The sequence below is a fragment of the Mesoplodon bidens genome (assembly GCF_964165515.1).
Source record: "Mesoplodon bidens genome assembly, chromosome: 5".
Lineage (NCBI taxonomy): Eukaryota > Metazoa > Chordata > Mammalia > Artiodactyla > Ziphiidae > Mesoplodon > Mesoplodon bidens.
Window position 1 is genome coordinate 46,785,706 of NC_138161.1, and position 15,923 is coordinate 46,801,628.

At 38.9% G+C, this 15,923-nt stretch overlaps 1 long non-coding RNA gene and 1 pseudogene across 2 annotated transcripts in view; both read right to left on the reverse strand.

Moving 5' to 3' along the window:
* The window catches only part of LOC308617348, an 89,034-nt gene that overhangs the window by 22,187 nt on the left and 50,924 nt on the right, over positions 1-15,923 (reverse strand). The window lies entirely within an intron of this gene.
* On the reverse strand, positions 3,918-6,344 carry LOC308617622 (large ribosomal subunit protein uL11-like; annotated as a pseudogene). The gene has a single exon. The product of its transcript is annotated as a large ribosomal subunit protein uL11-like (transcript).

Below are 15,923 nucleotides of genomic sequence, written 5' to 3' on the forward strand. Positions count from 1 at the left end.
GTCAATAGATGCTGCCTGAAGAAAGAGGGTTCTAAGAGTTTTATGTAAAAGTCTAACTATAAAGACAGTCACTAGAATAAAAATATCATAAGGACTATAATTTTTTTTTTTTTTTTTTTTTTTTTTTTTGACTGTATGTGGGCCTCTCACTGTTGTGGCCTCTCCCCTTGTGGAGCACAGGCTCCGGACGCCAGGCTCAGCGGCCATGGCTCACGGGCCCAGCTGCTCCACAGCATGTGGGATCTTCCCGAACCGGGGCACGAACCCGTGTCCCCTGCATCGGCAGGCGGACTCTCAACCACTGCGCCACCAGGGAAGCCCAGGACTATAATTTTTAATATAACAGCCTCCATAGTGAAAGCTTATATAAATACAATCATCATATTACATTTTATTTTGTAACCCTTATGTTAGTCCTTGTTTTAGCCATAGTTTCATTGTTAAATACATTCAGTGTTCACTCCCAGGACTTTTGCTGATGTTTCCCTGATCATTTTTCTGCTTGGGTCAATTTTGTTCCTTGGGAGGTACTTCAGCAAGGCCTAATGCAGATAGTATTCCCACAGTCCATGAATTTGCAGAAATTTTTGCCTGTACCCTTGACACCTGAAGAATATCTTGAGTGGATTTAAAATCCTTGGCTCAAACTTTCCTCAAGTATCTGATAAATATTGTTCTGTTTCTGTTAGCATTGACTCTAGCTATGCCAACTTGTCTTTCTTTCCCTTATAAATGACACAATGTTTTTGCCCAGATTCTCGAAGTGTGCTACTAGTGTTAGTAGGCTATATCTTGTGTTGGCAGGGTATGTGTTAGTAGGATATGTCTTGGTATTGATCATTCTGAGACAGTTTTTTTCCATATCTTGGATATGCTTCTTAATATACAAATTCAAGTCCTATTTCACAGCATTTTCTAATGTTTGCTTTACCCCATTCTTTTGTATTTCCTCCAACTGGAAGAACTCCAATTATTCATATTTTGAATCATTTTTGCCGACCATTTATAACATTTACTTTAAAAATATCTTTTTGCTTATTTCCCTTATACTTCATTTTTTCATATGTATATGCTGTGTCCTGCTGTGCTTTCTATAGAGTCTATTTCTTCTTATGCTATTTGTAACTTAGTCTTTATTTATGAAATGAATCTGTTTCTTCCATTTCTTTACTAAATTTTACTAGGTACTATTTCAAACCTTCCTATTGACTGACCATCAGCTTCCTTTGGTGGCCAAGTCTTCCCTGTGTTAATGTATCTTTTTTTTTTTTTCTTTGCGGTACACGGGCCTCTCACTCTTGCAGCCTCTCCCGTTGCGGAGCACAGGCTCCGGACGCGCAGGCTCAGCGGCCATGGCTCACGGGCCCAGCCGCTCCGCGGCATGTGGGATCTTCCCAGACCGGGGCACGAACCCGTGTCCCCTGCATCGGCAGGCGGACTCTCAACCACTGCGCCACCAGGGAAGCCCTATCTATTTATTTTTTAAAGGTTACACTCCATTTACAATTATTACAAGATATTGGCTATACTCCCCAAGTTGTACAATAATACATCTTTGTAGCTTATCATACACCCAATAGTTTGTACCTCCCACTCCCTCACCCCTTCACCCTTCCCCACACTGGTAACCACTAGTTTTCTCTGTATCTGTGAGTCTGCTTCTTTTTTTGTTATGTTCACTAGTTTATTGTATTTTTTTAGATTTCATGTATAAGTGATATCACGCAGTATTAGTTTTTCTCTGTCTGATGTATTTCACCTAGCATTATGCCCTCCAAGTCCATACATGTTGCTGCAAATGGCAAAATTTCATTTTTTTTATGGCCGAGTAGTATCCCATTGTGTCTATGTGTGTATATATATATATATATATATATATATATATGTATATGTATATATACCACATTTTCTTTATCGAGTCATCTGTTGATAGATACTTAGGTTGCTTCCATACTTAGGCAATTGTAACTAATGCTGCTATGAACGTTGGGGTCCATGTATCAATACCTTTTGGAATTAGTGATTTTGGTTTTTTTCAATATTTACCCAGGAGTGGGATTGCTGGTTCATATTGTAGTTCTATTTTTAGTTTTTTGAGAAACCTCCATACTGTTTTCCACAGTGGCTGCACCAATTTACATTCCTACCAACACTGTAGGAGGGTTCCCTTTTCTCCACATCCTCGCCAACATTTGTTATTTGTGTTCTTTTTGATGATAGCCATTCTGACCAGTATGAGGTGATATCTCATTGTGGTTCTGATTTGCATTTCCCTGATTATTAGTGATGTAGAGCATCTTTTCATGTGCCTGTTGGCCATCTGCATTTCTTCTTTGGAAAAATATATATTCAGTCCTTCTGCCCATTTTTTTATTTTATTTTTTTGATGTTGAATTGTATGAGCTGTTTATATATGTTGAATATTAACCCCTTATAGGTCATATCATTTGCAAATATTTTCTCCCATATCCCCTCCCATTAAGCAGGTTGACTTTTTGTTTTGTTGATGGTTTCCTTTGCTGTGAAAAACTTTTAGTTTTATTTAGGTCCCATTTGTTTACTTTTGCTTTTGTTTCCTTTGCTTTAGGAGAGGGATCCAAAAAAAATATTGCTGCAATTTATGTCAAAGAGTGTTCTACCTATGTTTTCCTCAAGGAGTTTTATAGTATCCGGTCTTACATTTAGGTCTTTAATCCATTTTGAGTTTATTTGGTATATGGTGTTAGAGAGTGTTCTAATTTCATTCTTTTACATGTAGCTGTCCAGTTTTCCCAGCACCACTTATCGAAGAGACTGTCTTTTCTCCATTGTATATTGTTGCCTCCTTTGTCATAGATTAATTGACCATAGTGCATGGGTTTATTTCTGGGCTGTCTTTCCTGTTCCAGTCTATGTGTCTGTTTTTGTGCCAGTACCATACTGTTTTGATTACTGTAGCTTTGTAGTATAGTCTGAAGTCAGGGAGTGTGGTTCTTCCAGCTCTGTTCTTTCTCTAGATTGTTTTGACTATTTGGGGTCTTTTATGTTTCCATACAAATTTTAAAATTATTTGTTCTAGTTCTGTGAAAAATGCCATTGGTATTTTTATACGGATTGCATTGAATCTGTAGATTGCCTTGGGTAGTATGGTCATTTTAACAATATTGATGCTTCCAATCCAAGAACACAATATATCTTTCCATCTGTTAGTGTCATCTTCAATTTCTTTTATCAGTGTCTTATAGTTTTCCAAGTACAGGTGTTTTGCCTCCTGAGGTATTTTATTTTATTTTATACCTAGGTTTATTCCTAGGTATTTTATTCTTTTTGATGTGATGGTAAATGGGATGTTTCCTTAATTCCTCTTTCTGATAGTTCATTGCTAGTGTATAGAAATGCAACAGATTTCTGTATATTAATTTTGCATCCTGCAACTTTACCAAATTCATTGATGAGCTCTAGTAGTTTTCTGGTGGCATTTTTCAGATTTTCTGTGTATAGTATCATGTCATCTGCAAACAGTGACAGTTTTACTTCTTCCTTTCCAATCTGGATTCTTTTCATTTATTTTTCTCCTCTGATTGCTATGGCTAGGACTTCCAAAACTATGTTGAATAAAATTGGTGAGAGTGGACATCCTTGCCATGTTCCTGATCTTAGAGGAAATGCTCTCAGCTTTTCACCATTGACTATGATTTCCATTTGCATGGAATACCTTTTTCCATCCCTTCACTTTCAGTCTGTATGTGTCCCTAGATCTGAAGTGAGTCTCTTGTAGGCAGCATATATACAAGTCTTGTTTTTGTATCCATTCAACCACTCTGTGGCTTTTGGTTGAAGCATTTAGTCTGTTTATATTTAAGGTAATTATCACTGTTTATGTTCTTACTGCCATTTTGTTAATTGTTTGGGATTTGTTTTTGTTACTGCCATTTTGTTAATTATTTGGGATTTGTCTTTGTTACTGCCATTTTGTTAATTGTTTGGGATTTGTTTTTGTATGTCTTTTTTTGCTATTCTTCTTCTTTTGTTCTCTTCTCCTGTGATTTGATGACTACCTTTCGTGTTATGTTTGGATTCCTTTTTCTTTTTTATGTGTATATCTATTATAGGTTTTTGGTTTGCAGTTACCATGAGGTTTTTTTTTTATAGCTGTCTATATACATAATTGTTTTAATTGCTGATCTCTTCATTTCAAATGCATTTTTAAAACCCTGCATTTGTATTCTCCTCCCCTCATGATTACTGTTTTTGATATAAAATTTAATATCTAATTGTTTCATGTATCCCTTAACTGCTTATTGTAAATATAGATGATATTACTACTCTTGTCTTTTATCCTCCCTATGAGTTTTGTTTGTGGATGATTTCCTACCTTTACTGTGTGTTTGCCTTTACTGCTGAGTTTTTCACTTCACAATTTTCTTGTTTCTAGTTGTGGCTTTTTCTTTTTTGCCTAGAGAAGATCCTTTAACATTTGTTGTAAAGCTGGTTTGGTGGTGCTGAACTCTTTTAATTTTTGCTTGTCTGTAAAGCTTTTGATTTCTCCATCAAATCTGAACAAAAGCCTTGCTGGGTAAAGTATTCTTGGTTGTAGGTTTTCCCCTTTCATCACTTTAAATATGTTGTGCCATTCCCTTCTGGCCTGCAGAGTTTCTGCTGAAAAAATAGCTGATAGCCTTATGGAAGTTCCCTTGTATGATGTCATGTATTTATTTTTTATTGTTTTCTTTCTTATCTGCAACTGCATCAAGATTTTATCCCTCTTTATTCATGTTGGAATGTTATATTGCACTTTTCTTCTGCTTTGGGCTGATATTTTTGTAGGGAGTATTGTTAATCTGTAGGGAAGTTTTGTATCTATTTTCAGGTCCTTTTTTTTACCCTTTTGTCTCCCTAGAGCAGCTTCCTTTGGATGTTTTAGTTGCACAATGCTTTGTCAATTATATTTAAATAAGTCAGATTTTTCTCAGTTAGAAGGAGGATCTTTTGAAGTGAGGGAAGGGGTAGCTTTCCCAGTTTCTCAGTTCAAGAGCTCCCTCTTCTATTGCTATTATAAATTGCACTTCTGGTACTAAGTCTTACCTAAATTTCAGATCTTAACTTGGTTCACAAAGGCTCCCACCATCAGTTCCAAACTTCTATAGTATCTTTACCACCTCTGGTGAAGAAGCACTTTCACCAAGGAATCTTGTCCTAATTTCCACTTTCTGACTCCCCTCTTATTTATTTATTTATTGGTCATCAAATAACCCTTTATTTAATTATTTTCCTTTGTAGTTCTTAACTAGCTAGGCATTCCACTGCACCACTGTAGATGTCATCTCTGATGTCGTGAGGGTGGCAGCCATCAACATCGCAACCCACGCACTGGAAAATCCCCAGGATCTCTTTAATGGTTCCAGAGAGTTCTCTAGCTAAAGATCAGTGCCTCATCTGTTGGGTAATGTTGACAATCTCATCAAAAGTGATGTTTCCACTGTGCTTAATGTTTTTCTGCTTCTTTCTGTCTCTTGGCAGTTCTTTGACGGCTTTGATGATCAGGACAGAGGCAAAGGTACTACCTCAATCTGGGCTGGTGTGTTCTGAATGGTCAGTTTCACTGTAATTCTCAGACCCTTCCAATCACTAGTTGCCTTGGTGATGTCATCACCAACCTCTTTTGGAGACAGACCTATGGAGCCGATATTGCTGGCTAGGGAAAATGTGGCACTGACTTCCCCATCAGTGCACCTCAGATATACAGCTTTTATCTCCTTGGGGTTGAACGTAGGCGGCAAGGTGGAGGCAGCTGGTGTCATATGAACCCATATTTGGGATGACCCAAAAAAGTTGCACCTTGGCCGCTTCAAGCTGAAAGCTGAAAGCTCCCTTCTGTTTTAAAAGTGCTATTTTCTCAGACAGTCTCTTCAACAAGTGGTGCTGGGAAAACTGGACAGGGACATGTAAAAGTATGAAATTAGAACACTCCCTAACACCATACACAAAAATAAACTCAAAATGGATTAAAGACCTAAATGTAAGGCCAGACACTATGAAACTCTTAGAGGAAAACATAGGCAGAAGACTCTATGACATAAATCACAGCAAGATCCTTTCTGACCCACCTCCTAGAGAAATGGAAATAAAAACAAAAATAAACAAATGGGACCTAATGAAACTTAAAAGCTTTTGCACAGCAAAGGAAACCATAAATAAGACCAAAAGACAACCCTCAGAATGGGAGAAAATACTTGCAAATGAAGCAACTGACAAAGGATTAATATCCAAGATTTACAAGCAGCTCATGCAGCTCAATAACAAAAAAACAAACAACCCAATCCAAAAATGGGCAGAAGACCCAAATAGACATTTCTCCAAAGAAGATATACAGATTGCCAACAAACACATGAAAGAATGCTCAACATCATTAATCATTAGAGAAATGCAAATCAAAACTACAATGAGATATCATCTCACACCGGTCAGAATGGCCATCATCAAAAAATCTAGAAACAATAAATGCTGGAGAGGGTATGGAGAAAAGGGAATACTCTTGCACTGTTGGTGGGAATGTAAATTGATACAGCCACTATGGAGAACAGTATGGAGGTTCCTTAAAAAACTACCATAGAACTACCATACGACCCGGCAATCCCACTACTGGGCATATACCCTGAGAAAACCATAATTCAAAAAGAGTCATGTACCAAAATGTTCATTGCAGCTCTATTTACAATAGCCAGGACATAGAAGCAACCTAAGTGTCCATCAACAGATGAAAGGATAAAGAAGATGTGGCACATAAATACAATGGAATATTACTCAGCCATAAAAAGAAATGAAATTGAGATATTTGTAGTGAGATAGATGGACCTAGAGTCTGTCATACAGAGTGAAGTAAGTCAGAAAGAGAAAAACAAATACCATATGCTGACACATATATATGGAATCTAAGAAAAGAAAAAAAAAAAGGTCATGAAGAACCTAGGGGTAAGATGGGAATAAAGACACAGACATTCTAGAGAATGGACTTGAGGATATGGGGAGGGGGAAGGGTAAGCTGTGACAAAGTGAGAGAGTGGCATGGACATATATACACTACCAAATGTAAAATAGATAGCTAGTGGGGAGCAGCCGCATAGCATAGGGAGATCAGCTGGGTGGTTTGTGACCACCTAGAGGGGTGGGATAGGGAGGGAGGGAGGGAGGGAGACGCAAGAGGGAAGAGATATGGGAGCATATGTATATGTATAACTGATTCACTTTGGTATAAAGCAGAAACTAACACACCATTGTAAAGCAATTATACTGCAATAAAGATGTTAAAAAAAAAAGTGCTATTTTTTCAAATCTACCACCTCTGTGTGACTCCTCGCCCAAACATATTCTAAGCCTTCTATTGTCAACCCTCTCATTTAACCTGCCCTCTTTGATCACAGAAGTTCTCACTGGTGATCTGACCTCATCCTTTTGGGAGTGAATATTTACTGTTGATTTCTCACGTCTGCCACTTCTAGGACCCTTCTGCACATCCTGTTCTCAGAAACACCTGCAGCACTGTTGTGGCTTCCTGAACTTATGACTTCAGATGCCCAAAACCTTTATCTTCCGGGATAGTTAAAGGAAGAGAGTAGAGGAGAAAAAATCCAGTAATAATAGATGTCATAAAGAACATACTAAAATGTTTACTTCCTAAATGTGAGGAATACCCCTTGAGTGCAAAAGTCATGTCATTTGTCTGCTAAAGAGGGTTCAGGAATAGGGCTATGCTGACAGAAGGTTCTTGGGGAAACATTAGGTACATAAATGCAGAAAGGCAAGCCTTTACATAAAGACTCATGAAGACAACCTGGAGTGGAGGAAGGCAGTTGATTTTGTGACTACAGAAAAGAGAGATACTGGGCTTCCCTGGTGGCGCAGTGGTAAAGAATTCGCCTAAATGCAGGGGACACTGGTTCGAGTCCTGGTCTGGGAAGATCTCGCATGCTGCGGAGCAACTAAGCCCGTGAGCCACAACTACTGAGCCCGTGTGCGACAACTACTGAAGCCCATGCGCCTAGAGCCCGTGCTCTGCAAAAAGAGAAGCCACTGCAATGAGAAGCCCAAGCACCGCAACGAAGAGTAGCCCCGGCTCGCCGCAACTAGAGAAAGCCTGCACGCAGCAGCAAAGACCCAATGCAAAAATAAATAAAAATTAAAATAAATAAGTTTATTTAAGTTAAATAAATAAGTTTATGTAAGATAAATAAGTTTATTTTTAAAAAAAGAAAAGAGAGATACTGCTTGAGAAAAAAATATCAAAATCACTTAGCCTAGATTGCTCTCCTGGTCCTTTCTCACCTACAGGAAATTCTTACAAATGGATGATCCAGAAATCTCCAACTCAAACAACAACGATAAATACAAAAGAAGGAGTTGAGTTATCAGGCAGGGTGGTTTCTCCTGGAGACTCTAAGGGAGAAACTCTTTCATGCCTCTCTCCTAACTTCTGGTGTTGCTAGCAATTCTTAGCATTCCTTGGCTTGTGGAAGCATCACTGCAATCTCTGCCCCCATCTTCACATTGCCTTCTCCCTGTCTTTCTCCCCTTCTGTCTCCTATAAGGACATTTGCATTGGATTTAGGGCACACTCTAACCCAGCATGATTTCATTTTGATCCTATCCTAATTATATCTACAAAGACCCTTATTGCAAATAAGATCACATTTTGAGGTTCTGGGTAGACATGAATTTGGGGGGACACTACCCAACCCACCACAGCATCCATAAAGCCTCTTTGCAACTAAGACCCCAGCACCCCTATTTATCACCTCTAAATTGATTTGTTCCTCTTTTATCAAATACTTACTATGTGACAGGCACTGTTCTAAGCATTTCACAAATAATAACTCATTTAGGAAGATGGCGTTAGAGTAAGACGCGGAGATCACCTTCCTCCCCACAGATACATCAGAAATACATCTACACGTGGAACAACTCCTACAGAACACCTACTGAACGCTGGCAGAAGACCTCAGACCTCCCAAAAGGCAAGAAACTCCCCCACGTACCTGGGTAGGGCAAAAGAAAAAAGAATAAACAGAGACAAAAGAATAGGGACGGTACCTGCACCAGTGGGAGGGAGCTGTGAAGGAGGAAAGGTTTCCACACACTAGAAGTGCCTTCCCGGGCGGAGACTGCGGGTGGCGGAAGGGGGAAGCTTCGGAGCCGCGGAGGAGAGCGCAGCCACAGGGGTGCAGAGGGCAAAGCGGAGAAATTCCCGCACAGAGGATCCGTGCCGACCAGCACTCACCAGCCCGAGAGGCTTGTCTGCACACCCGCCGAGGCGGGCGGGGCTGGGAGCTGAGGCTCGGGCTTCGGGCGGAGCACAGGGAGAGGACTGGCAGCGTGAACACAGCCTGAAGGGGGCTAGTGCGCCACGGCTAGCCGGGAGGGAGTCCGGGAAAAAGTCTGGACCTGCCGAAGAGGCAAGAGACTTTTTCTTCCCTCTTTGTTTCCTGGTGCGTGAGGAGAGGGGATTAAGAGCGCTGCTTAAAGGAGCTCCAGAGACGGGCGTGGGCCGCGGCTATCACAGCGGACACCAGAGATGGGCATGAGACGCCATGGCTGCTGCTGCCGCCACCAAGAAACTGTGTGCGAACACAGGTCACTCTCCACACCTCCCTTCCAGGGAGCCTGTGCAGCCTGCCACTGCCAGGGTTCCGGGATCCAGGGACAACTTCCCCGGGAGAGCGCTCGGCGCGCCTCCGGCTGGTGCAACGTCACGCCGGCCTCTGCCGACGCAGGCTCGCCCCGCCTCCATGCCCCCCCCGCCCCGCCTGAATGAGCCAGAGCCCCCGAATCAGCGGCTCCTTTAACCCCGTCCTGTCTGAGAGAAAAACAGACGCCCTCCGGCGACCTACACGCCGAGGCGGGGCCAAATCCAAAGCTGAATCCTGGGAGCTGTGCGAACAAAGAAGAGAAAGGGAAATTTCTCCCAGAAGCCTCAGGAGCAGCGGATTAAATCTCCACAATCAACTGCATCTGTGGAATACCTGAATAGACAACGAATCATCCCAAATTGAGGCAGTGGACTTTGGGAGCAACTGTGTGTATATATATATATATTTCCTTTTTCTCTTTTTGTGAGTGTGTATGTGTATGCTTCTGTGTGACTTTGTCTGTATAGCTTTGCTTTTACCATTTGTTCTAGGGTTCTGTCTGGTTTTTTGGGGTTTTTTTTTAGTATAGTTTTTAGCACTTATCATCATTGGTGGATTTGTTTTTTGGTTTGGCTGTTCTCTTCTTTCTTTTTTTTTCTAACTTTTAAATTCTTATTTTTAATAATTATTTTTATTTTAATAACTTTATTTTATTTTACTGTATTTCTTTCTTTCTTTCTTTCTTTCTCCCTTTTTTTCTGAGCCATGTGGCTGACAGGGTCTTGGTGCTCCGGCCAGGTGTCAGGCCTGTGCCTCTGAGGTGGGAGAGCCGAGTTCAGGAGACTGGTCCACCAGAGACCTCCCAGCTCCATGTAATATCAAACAGTGAAAATCTCCCAGAGATCTCCATCTCAACACTAAGACCCAGCTCCACTCAATAACCAGCAAGCTCCAGTGCTGGACACCCTATGCCAAACAACTAGCAAGACAGGAACACAACCCCATCCATTAGCAGAGAGGCTGCCTAAAATCATAATAAGATCACAGACACCCCAAAACACAGCACCAGATGCGGTTGAGCCCACCAGAAAGACAAGATCCAGCCTCATCCACCAGAACACAGGCACCAGTCCCCTCCACCAGGAAGCCTACACAACCCACTGAACCAACCTTGCCCACTGGGAGCAGACACTAAAAACAACAGGAACTGCGAACCTGCAGCCTGTGAAAAGGAGACCCCAAACATAGTAAGTTAAGCAAAATGAGAAGACAGAGAAAAACGCAGCAGATGAAGGAGCAAGGTAAAAACCTACCAGACCAAACAAATGAAGAGGAAATAGGCAGTCTACCTGAAAAAGAATTCAGAATAATGATAGGAAAGATGATCCAAAATCTTGGAAATAGAATGGAGAAAATACAAGAAACGTTTCACAAGGACCTAGAAGAACTAAAGAGCAAACAAACAGTGATGAACAACACAATAAATGAAATTTAAAATTCTGTAGAAGGAATCAATAGCAGAATAACTGAGGCAGAAGAACGGATAAGTGACCTGGAAGATAAAATAGTGGAAATAACTACTGCAGAGCAGAATAAAGAAAAAAGAATGAAAAGAATTGAGGACAGTCTCAGAGACCTCTGGGACATTAAACACACCAACATTATATGATAGCTGATTCACTATGTTATAAAGCAGAAACTAACACACCATTGTAAAGCAATTATACTCCAATAAAGATGTTTAAAAAATAATTAAGTAATATCTTTGTATGGTGACATGTCATAACTACACTTATCATGGCGATTATTTTGAAATTTATAGGGAAAAAAATCATTATGTTATGCAACAGGAACTAATGTAGTGCTGTAAGTCAACTGTACTTCAAAAACATGCAAACATACTCATAGAAAAAGAGATCAGATTTGTGGTTACCAGAGGTGGGGGTTACAGGGAGGAAGAATTGGATGAAGGCAGTCAAAAAGTACAAACTTCCAGTTAAAAGGTAAGTAAGTACTAGGGATGTAATGTACAATATAATATAATTAACATGGCTGTATGTTACATATGAACGCTGTTGATAGTAAATCCCAAAAGTTCTCATCACACAAATTTTTTTTACTATTTCTTTAATTTTGTGTCTGTGTGAAATGATGGATGTTCACTAAAGTTATTGGATAATCATTTCATGATGTATGTAAGTCAAAACTTTATGCCAGGGCTTCCCTGGTGGCGCAGTGGTTGAGAGTCCGCCTGCTGATGCAGGGGACACGGGTTCGTGCCCCGGTCCAGGAAGATCCCACATGCCGCGGAGTGGCTAGGCCCGTGAGCCATGGCCACTGAGCCAGCGCATCCGGAGCCTGTGCTCCGCAACGGGAGAGGCCACGACAGTGAGAGGCCCGCATACCGCAAAAAAAAAAAAAAAAAAAAAAATTATGCCAAACACCTTAAACGTATACAGTGTTTTATGCCAATTATATTTCAATGCAACTGGAAGAAAAAAAATATTGGCCACAATAAGAAGTACTAAAAGCTGGAGTAAATTATGATGCCCCCTATTCCAAAAACAAGGAAATGGACAACTATAACAACCCAATCCAGGCAAAACTACTAATGGCCTCTACAATTCAGGAGTGAAGTTTGAGTCACCCACCAGGCAAGGAACTATGACTAGCTGAGGTGCTTGCTGAAGACAAAAAGAATACAGAGTGGGTAGTAAAAGAAGGTAGTTATAAATACCAGCTACAACTACTCGACCAGTCAGAAATGAAGACTAAACTGGCCATGAGTATTTACTCATTATTATTAAAGGGTATTAATAAAGAGCATTTCTTCCTATTGTTTTATTATGAATACATTTGTGTATATATAAATATATAAAAATATATATATATAAATATATATATATATATATGTACAGTTGACCCTTGAACAGCTTGGGTTTGAACTGCATGGGTTCCCTTATACATGAGTTTTTTCAATAGTAAATACTACAGTACTACATGATCCATGGTTGGTTGAATACACAGATACAGAACTGTGGATATGGGGAAACCTCAGATACAAAGAGCGACCTATAAGTTACACACAAATTTTCAACTGCAAGGAGGGTCAATGCCCTTAACCCCCCTGTTGTTCAAGGGTCAGCTGTGTATCTTTGTTTTCTTTTCTCTCTTATTCCCTTACCATGTATGTATTGACTTTATATCATGATTACTTTTTATTGATTATATATAAATATTAATTTAACATAATAATATTTAAGTTATAGGATTTTAAGAAGAAGTGTAAGCATCACTCAAGTACTTTATCTTCGCTTCTGGGGAAGGGGTCAGTGCATTTTGGGTTGTATGCAGAATAGTTGTATCATGTTAGGCAGAATTATGACCTTGTCACTGTCTTTGAGGTTAAGCATGGTTTAAGGAAATGGGTATGGGTGCCAAATTGATAAGGGTTGGGACTTATGATGGTTAATTTTATGTGTTGACTTGACTGGGTCATACAGTGCCCAGATATTTAGCTAAAATTTTTTTCTGTGTGTGTCTGTGAGGGTGTTTCAGGATTAGATTAGCATTTGAATAGGTGGACTCAGTAAAGCAGATTGCCCTCCTCAGTGTGGGTGTGCATCATCCAATCCATTGAAGGCCTGAATTACACAAAAGGCAGAAGAAGGGAGAATTCACCTTTTCTGCCTGACCACTTGAGCTGAATATTGGTCTTCTACTGTCTTCAGACAGAGTGACACCATCAATTCCCCTGGAACTCAGGCCTTTGGACTTAGACTGAATTACAGCACCACCTTTCCTGTGTCTCCAGCCTGCAGATATATATATATATATACATATATATATATATCTGATATCATATTTTTTTCAAGATTTATTATGAGTAACTGGCTCATTTGATTATGAAAGCTGAAAAGTCCCACAATCTGCAAGGATATATATAAAGTCCTATTGGTTCTGTTTCCCTGGAGAACTCAACTATTACAAAAGCATTCCTTTCTTCATTTTTCTTACTTAATATTCCATATAGATACTTCACATAATACCTGGTCATATAAATTGGCATAATCCATTAACTTCAGATTAGAATACAATTAGTCCAATCTGAATTTTTACTTGTCTTTTGGATTGGAACAACAACAAAAATATATAATGATTAAATTTTTCAAATTATACCAAGGCAAGGGAAGTTACATTGAAAAAGATACATGCATACCATAATGGTGGCATTTTAAATATATTCCATCTTTTTGGAAATAGCTTTGATATCACATGTTTATGTAGCATTTTCAATTATTTTATGTGGCTTTAGAAGCCACATATTGTTGGAATTAATCAGACATTTACTAGTGGGACATGGTTTTTGTTCCAAGGTCCTAAGATGTTATCAGTTAGTTGGTAGATAATTTATCTCACCATTTTACATAAATAGAGGAATTTGGTTTAGAAAACTATCAGGAAATCTAAGCCTGATAATTTTAAGATAAATTTTACTTGTGAATTTTTCAACTTCTATTTCTCTAACTTATTTTAAAATTTATGAATGGTTTCAAGAAAAAAGGCCAGTCTTAACATATCTCTACAGTACTTAAATGAATTAGAAACCTAGCAGATATAAAGTACAAAATTTCATGATATTACAAGGCTGTGTTTCTTCAAATTAGCCCTGGAGCAAAAAGAAATAATTTCCCTCCATTTTTCGCCGTTAGCTAGTCTGTCTGCCTACCCTTGATTGCATTCAGGACCTTGCCAGTAACCTGTAGTTCTGGCTTGAAGGGGGTAAAGGAAATGTAGAAATTTGTAGTTTAGGGCTGGCCCTTCTAAAATTTCTCTTCCTGTGCCTCTCAGCAGCATATTTCCTTTAAAGGTGCTCATATGTATGCTTCCTCCAAAACCTTGAACATGTTAATGATACCCTAGCTTGGGTCAGATGAAAGACTCCATAATAAGATAGAAAATGACCACATAGAACAAAAGTCCTGGTGAGAAGCCCAGCTCTGCCAATGATTTTAGCAATTCCTGTTACCTTTCTATAAAATGAGGAGGGGAACTAGCTTATCAGTTCTGAACCCCTTTTCTCCTGTGACACACATAGTAGATGATCACCTCATGAACAAAAAACACCCACTGAGGAAACCTGAAAACACTTTCAGAGACATATAGCAAAGAGCAAGTAGATTTTTAAAAATCTGTTTGTTCTTGGTTTTATTTTAACATTGGTATGAGAGGCTACCATATATTGATATAATGATTTATGTAGACCTGTTTGTTTTTGATATGGCATTCCTAAAAGCATTTACAAGCTCATGAGTAAAGAAAATTGCCATTCATTTCACAAGCAAAAATAGAACTACATTCTTACTTTTTTCTTTTTCAAATTAAAATTTGATATTTTTAAGTTCTCTACTCCAAGATAAACTAAATTGAATAGATTTCTTTATGCCCTAGCATATTTCATCTTCTGATGGGACTCTCTAAAAGGATAATAGAGCAAAGAACATGTTACTCCTGAGTCAGTGTTTCCTGGGACAGTGGTTTGGAAAAGCTTGTGTGATGTTGAGAATCTAAGATTTGGAGCACAAGACCTTCGTCCTAATTCTGCTGCTCACTGTGTGACATTAGGCAAATTACCTGACTTCTGAAATTTCAGGTTCATCCCATGTAATCACTGGTAATCAGCTATACCTCTAAGAACTATAGTAAATACAAAAGAAATAAGCAACTTCTTAATAATAATATATTGTTGGATGAGGACAGATGCTTATTCTTACCATAGATAGAATCAGCCTTCATGGCACATATAAAATTTCTTCCTACTGACTGGAGTCATGGGAATTTGCTCAAAACCGAAAATTTAATCTCATTTAATAAGTACCTATTAAGTACCTACTATGTACTTTGGAAAATTCAGGGTAAGAATGAGACATTGTTTTAACCTTCAATTTTTTCATAATCTGATTGACATAATTTACTCTGGAATCTAAATTTAAACTCAGTGCCTAATGCAAAAGTCACATTAATTTCCTTCTCCTTTTTTTCTTTTTTAGCTAATTCTTTTTTAAATACATAGAGTAAAAATAACAGTTAAATAACAAACATAGTTGGGCATTTGCACCAACATTCTACACAATTTGTAACCTCATTTAGGAAATGGATATGAATACTTTTGAAAGTCTTCAGTATTGTCCCAGTTGTTTGGAGATGCTACAAATAGCTTTATAATAAGAAGGAAAGAGGGAATTATACTACACAAAGGGAAAAAGGATGGAAGAAAAGCAAGGGAAGCAATTTATTATTTTTATTATTTTTTCAATTTTA